Source organism: Ovis canadensis, chromosome 5, assembly GCF_042477335.2.
Source record: "Ovis canadensis isolate MfBH-ARS-UI-01 breed Bighorn chromosome 5, ARS-UI_OviCan_v2, whole genome shotgun sequence".
In the NCBI taxonomy this organism is placed as follows: domain Eukaryota; kingdom Metazoa; phylum Chordata; class Mammalia; order Artiodactyla; family Bovidae; genus Ovis; species Ovis canadensis.
In genome coordinates, this window is record NC_091249.1 from 78,989,541 (window position 1) to 78,996,463 (window position 6,923).

Consider the following 6,923-nt stretch of genomic DNA (forward strand, 5'->3'; position numbering starts at 1 on the left):
TCCTTTCTTTAAAAAAAATTTTTTTATTTCTTCTTAATGATAATAATAATGCTTCTTTAAAAATTTAAAATTTTATTGTAGTAAGAGCACTTTACTTGAGATCTAACCCCTTAACAAATGTTTAAATATACAGTACAGTTCTGCTGACTATAGGTACAGTTGTTAATACATCAGATATCTAGAATTTTCACATCTTGCTTGACTAAAACTGTATGCCTGTTGATTAGTAACTTCTCATTTTCCACTCTCCCCTGACAACCATCATTCCACTCTGGTTTTATGAGTTTGACTATTTTAGATACATCATGCCTGTGGAATTATGCAGTATTTGTCTTTCTTTAACTAATTTTTTGAGAGAGTGGGCATCCTTGCCTTGTTTCTGATCATCAAGGAAAAGATTTTAGTTTTCCACTTTTATAATGATGTTCAGTTCAGTTCAGTTCAGTTCAGTCACTCAGTCATGTCTGACTCTTTGCGACCCCATGAACTGCAGCACACCAGACCTCCCTGTCCATCACCAATTCCTGGAGTTCACTCAGACTCACGTCCATCAAGTCCATGATGCCATCCAGGCATCTCATCCTCTGTTGTCCCCTTCTCCTCCTGCCCCCAATCCCTCCCAGCATCAGTCTTTTCCAATGAGTCAACTCTTCGCATGAGGTGGCCAAAGTACTGGAGTTTCAGGTTCAGCATCATTCCTTCCAAAGAAATCCCAGGGCTGATCTCCTTCAGAATGGACTGGTTGGATCTCCTTGCAGTCCAAGGGACTCTCAAGAGTCTTCTCTACCACCACAGTTCAAAAGCATCAATTCTTTGGTGCTCGACTTTCTTCACAGTCCAACTCTCACATCCATACATGACCACTGGAAAAACCATAGCCTTGACTAGACGGACCTTTGTTGGCAAAGTAATGTCTCTACTTTTGAATATGCTTTCTAGGTTGGTCATAACTTTCCTTCCAAGGAGTAAGTGTCTTTAATTTCATGGCTGCAGTTACCATCTGCAGTGATTTTGGAGCCCCCCAAAATAAAGTCTGACACTATTTCCACTGTTTCCCCATCTATTTTCCCATGAAGTGATGGGACCGGATGCCATGATCTTCATTTTCTGAATGTTGAGCTTTAAGCCAACTTTTTCACTCTCCTCTTTCACTTTCATCAAGAGACTCTTTAGTTCCTCTTCACTTTCTGCCATAAGGGTGGTGTCATCTGCATATCTGAGGTTATTGATATTTCTCCTGGCAATCTTGATTCCAGCTTGTGCTTCTTCCAGCCCAGCGTTTCTCATGATGTACTCTGCATATAAGTTCAATAAGCAGGGTTACAATATACAGCCTTGACCTACTCCTTTTCCTCCGTGGGTTTTTCATATATGGCCTTTATTTTGTTGAGGTGCTTTCTTTCCATTACTAGTTTATTGAGGTTTTTTTTTTAAATCATGAATGAGTATTGAATTTTGTCAAATGCTTTTTCTGTATCTATTGAGGTGATCATGTGATTTTATCCTTTATTTAATGTGGTGTATCAATTAGTTGATTTTTGTGTGTTGACCTATTCTTGTATCCCAGTGATAAATCCCACTTGGTCATGAACTATAATCCTTCTACTGTGTCAGTCTCCATTTTTGCTACAGGCCTTTTCAGACTTTCTATTTTTTTTCATAGTAGTCTTGGTAGGTTGTAGGTTTCTAGGAATTTATGGTTCTTCCAGATTTATTCTATTGTGATCAGAAAAGATACTTAGTATGACTTTAATCTTAAATTTGTTAAGGCTTATTTTATGACCTAATATGTGGCCTATCCTGGAGAAAGTTCTGTGTACACTTGAGAAGAATATATATTCTGCTGCTGTTGGATAGAATGTTCTGTATGTCTTTTAGACCTACTTCATCTATGATGTGTCCAAGTCCTCTGTTTCCTTATTGATCTTTCGTATGGATATTCATTATTTAAAGTGAAGTATTGAAGTTCCTATTATTGTATTGCTGTCTGTTTCACCCTTCAGTTTTGTCAAGTTTTGCTTCATATATTTAAGTGCTCTGATGTTAGGCACATGTTATTGTTATATCTTCCCAGTGTATTTATCCTCTTATCATTACATAATGTCCTTCTAAGTCTCATATGAGAGTTTTTGACTTAAAGTCTGTTTCATCAATAGTAATTTTTAATGGTTAGGTTTATTACTGCCTCCTTAGGGGCCAGATATGGTGACCAACTCTGTAAAGAGCTCAGAAAATAAAAAACAGGAGGTTCTAGTCTATAAGAAACATATAGTCACTGCAATAATTGTCAGGAGGTCATGTTTTTTAATGACCATCTATGTGACGTTTGAAATATGACCTGGACTTTCTGAGTCTTAGTTCTGAGGCCAGTAAAATGTAGTAGTAATATCTGTTCACTTCCAAGGGTCACTGAGAAGCTTGAGAGGGAAAATGGATCACTCATTCATTCCCCCATAACTATGGATTAAGTGCCAATCATGCATTCAGACTTAGGGCTAGATATCAATCCAATGGAGCATATAGAAGCCCCTGCCCCATCATGGAGCTTGCAGTTTAGAGAGGGAGACAAAATAAGCACTTATAATATAAAGTGAGAAATACTATAATGAAGGCATAGGGCAATATGCAAATGCCTAGCATGTGTGCTATCTCCTAAAAGATTCCAGAAAACTTTGTGAACTTTTCAACATTATTCTTGCCACAGGACATAATATAGTCTGTGACAGTATAGTGTCTAGTTTTACTAGATTTGTTGAAGCATGCTGTAGTCAACCCAAATTGACCTGGCAATCAGAAATTTATATCTCTGCCAAACAGATGGAATTGAAGGAAAGTTTTAGAGGCATTTTGAGCAAAATATAGGAAGAATAATCCTAACCACAGATGTCATTCAAATTTTGCTGTGAAACAAGGTATCTGGTCACTGGGTGTAAAGTTCTAGCCCGAGTCTAGGTGTACGGGAGCCTAGTCTTGCTCCTGGTCTGAAGTGTTGTCTGGACAAGTCATTTGTGTCTGCCACAGTGTGTGTCGTGAGGGCGGGGATTCTTTTTAGTGTTCTTTCGTTGATGAGGCATCCCAAGAACCTAGAGAGAGGCTAGCAAATGATAGTAAGTGTGGAGCAGCTAATAGTTGATTGACTGCTTGATTGGTTTTTTTTGGCTCTCATTTTTCTTTCCTGAACATAGGAATGGAACTAGAAGGGAACTGAACTGATTGATCTCTGAGCACTCTTTTGATTCTATAGTTTGAATCACTAAAAATCATAAAATCCAGTTGAGAGAGCTTAGTCATGTGATAGTGAAAATAGTCTCAATACTTGATAGCCTAGTGAGAGCAACTGAATATCTAATTGTTATACACATGGTTTTAAATTCTTCAGTTTTTGGCTCTAGCTTTTTCAACAGGGTATACCTCTCTCACAAATGTTTTTCTTTTTCATTTGTTTTTGTGGCATTTTATGATGAGCTGCCTGAATTTGTTATTTTTGGAATAATAATGGGAAAGGTAAGGAGATAATACATTTATTACTATTACTGCTATAGGAATTTACAACCCTAAAGATACAAGATGACATTTAAAAATAGTTTTCAAGAAAACTAAAGACAAATAGTTGAATATATATATTTTTTCTCACAGTAGGTGGCTAATATTGCATTAGCCTGGAGGATGATGGAGTAATTGTTCTTAGCAAGCTCAAATTTTGTTCAGTAATACAATTTAAAAAACCTTTGCTGATATCTGTAATGTTATTGCTACTATATTATGGTATGCTTCTATTCATTCTTATAGATGTGGTAACTGAGGCTTAAATGATTTTCCCCAAAGAGAACCTCAGACTGTTGAGTTTGTAACATCTAGACAGTATTTAATGACTATTAACTATTATTATTGTTATTATTATAATCAAGAAAATAACATGCCCAGTGGACTTCCCAAGTGGCTCAGTGGTAAAGAATATGCCTGTCAATGCAGAACATGTGGGTACAATCCCTGGGTGGGAAATATCCCTTGGAGAAGGAAATGACAACCCACTCCAGTAGTCTTACCTGGAGAATCCCATGGGCAGAGGAGCCTGGCAAGCTACAGTCCATAGGGTCTTAAAGAGTCAGACACAACAGTGATTGAGCATTAGCATGGACAGACTCGGTGCTTGCACAGCTGGGCTACAGAGCCCAATTTGTCTGATATTTTGAGTCCAATAGTGGCATAAAATGCTGTACCCTTAACACCATATGGTGAATAAGCATATTTATATTTATTTTATCATATATGCTATGTATATGATTTATAATTTTATCTTTGGTTTGTAAATTTTTTTTGTTCTGTTATCTAATTTTTTTTACTATGCTGGGTCTTTGTTGTGTGTGGGCTTTTCTCTAGCTGTGGCAAGTGGGGGCTACTCTCGAGTTGAGGTGCATGGGCTCCTCATTGCAGTGGCTTCTCTTGTTGTGGAGCACAGGCTTCAGGGTCATTAGGTTCAGCACTTTGCAGCTAGCAGGCTCTAGAGGACCGGCTTAGTAGTTGTGGCACTGGGCTTAGCTGCTTCAAGGCAGGTGGGATCTTCTCCGATCAGGAATTGAACCCACGTCTCCCACATTGGCAGAAGGATTCTTTACCACTGAGCCACCAGGGAAACCCCAATAACTTTTTTTTTAAGTGTCTTTTTCTCACTCCCTGATTTCAAGGAATTATGCCTTGTCAGAGAAGAATGTGCCTTTAAAAAAAAGCTCAAATATAGTTGACTTAAAATATTACATTTCCTTTCAGGTATACAGCATAGTGATTCAATATTTTATGGAAAGTGTACATTTTTAAAGCTCATGTGGTTTGAACCTTTTAATGTGAAAGGTATGGGGAAACAGGTCCAGGTTGAATGACTTACTCAAGGTCACTTGGTGAGCTGTGCTAGTGCTATTAAGGATGAGAGCCCAGATTTCCATGCTGTCACCTAGCCCCTCTGGGAGGAGGATAGAGCTGAATGGTGGGTGAGAGCTTGGCCCCTGGAGCCTTCCACGCTGCAGTTCATCTGGGGTGGGGAAAGACTGCCAGAGGAGGCTCGATGACCCTCTGCAGGGCTAAGATAAATGGGCTTTGTTTGACAAGTGCAGAAAACCAGAGCAAGTGGTCAGAGAGCACTGTATGGAAAATGGTCACAGGAGCAAATTTTGTGCATTTATACAATGCAACCATTGTTTAGCGACATATAATTATTAACGTGATAGGGTTCTTCTCTTGAGGTGTTCATTTGTCAGTCCTAGAAAGCCCTGTAGAACAAAGTATTAGTGTTAGTTATATCTCCTCCATTTCCTCTGCCTGAAACATCTGTTGTTCTCTCCCTATCCTATTACAGCAGAACCCAGCACTGAGTGATGGAAGGACCTCTGGGTTAAATCCCAGGATAGGAAGAGGAGAGAAGGAGCTGGAGACAACCTACCTTGGGACCTGTTTCTGCCACTTCCTGGCTGTGTCCACTTGGGTGAGTCACTTAACCTTTCTGAACCTCTGTTTTCTTCTCTGTAAAATGGGATAATAATGCAATACATTGTGAGGATTAAATGAAATAATATCTGTGAAATTCTAAGCAAGGCGCCGGGACATAATAAGCTGTCAATGAATGTTAGCTACCGAACAAATAAATCCCAGCTTTATTGAATGTTGCTGTGGTAACTGGGCAAATCAACTTCCTCTCTCTGGAATTCAGATTTTTCAGATGTAAATAAGATGGTTATGATGAAGATTCTTCCTACTTGAATATTCTGTGATTTCAAGCTTGCCCTTGTTCTCCATCAATAATAATCTCTCCCTTACGAACCCCATGAAGCCCTGCATTTGGGTCTCCCTTAAAACACCTTTCCGGTCTTTGTTTATAATTAATTTTTATCTGTACCTGCTTGAGAACATGTTTATCCCAATGACCTACCCATAGTAAATGCTCATCAAATGCTTTTTGAGTAGATGTACAAATAGTAAGGGCTTCTCTGGTGGCTCAGTGATAAAGAATCCGCCAGCCAATGCAGGAGATGTGGGTTCAATCCCTGGGTCAGAAAGATCCCCTGGAGAAGGAAATGGCAACCCACTCCAGTATTCTTGCCTGGGAAGTCCCATGGACAGAGGAGCCTGGCGGGCTGTAGTCCATGGGGGTAGCAAAAGAATCAAACACAACTTAGTGACTAAACAACAAGAACAACAACAAGAACAATAACAACAAATAGTAATCTTTTTGGTTCTAGTGCTTCTCAGAATGTGCAGTCAGGTAGCTTTGTTCTGCCTTTTTAAGCTTTCTATTATGGAACCTTTTGAATATATACATAAGAAGAAAGAATAACAAAATGAGCTGCCATGGACCCTCTACCCAGCAATGTTAATTATTCAGTTATTCATTCATGAGTAATCTTATTTGATCTAGTCCTCATATTTCACCTCCTCCCTCCAGGCTGCATACATCATATAAAGTATTCGAGCTTCAGCATCAGTCCTCCCAGTGAATATTCAGGGTTGATTTCCTTTAGGATTGACTGGTTTGATCTCCTTGAACAGCAATTCTTGAATATCATCGAATATTCATTGTATTCACATTTCCCTGATTTTCTTACAGTGTGTGTGTGTGTATTTACAATTTATTTGAATCAGGACCCAGTTCAGGTACATGCATTGCTTTTGGTTGATGTGTCTGCTGAGTCTCTTTCAAATTGTCTATTCTCTTTTCAATTCTGTTGTTTTTTCCTTTGTGTATTTTGGGATTTTGTCATTAGGTATACACATTTTTATAACTGTTATATATTCTTCATTAATTTAGAAATTTTGTCTCTAGTAATAATTTTTGTCTTAAGGTCTATTTTGTCTGATATTATTATAGCCATTTCAGCTCTCTCTTTTTGCTTGGTATTTCTTTTCCAATACTTTTACTTTCAACCTATTTGTGT

The 6,923-nt window shown here is 38.4% G+C and overlaps 1 long non-coding RNA gene across 1 annotated transcript in view; it reads left to right on the plus strand.

Annotated features, from left to right (window-relative positions):
- Window positions 1–5,476, plus strand: part of LOC138441458 (uncharacterized) — a 55,269-nt gene extending 49,793 nt beyond the window's left edge. Inside the window, exon 3 of the long non-coding RNA XR_011257350.1 lies at window positions 5,351–5,476. This is a non-coding gene — a long non-coding RNA (uncharacterized lncRNA). The remainder of the gene's footprint in view (window positions 1–5,350) is intronic.
- The last annotated feature ends 1,447 nt before the right edge of the window (window positions 5,477–6,923 follow it).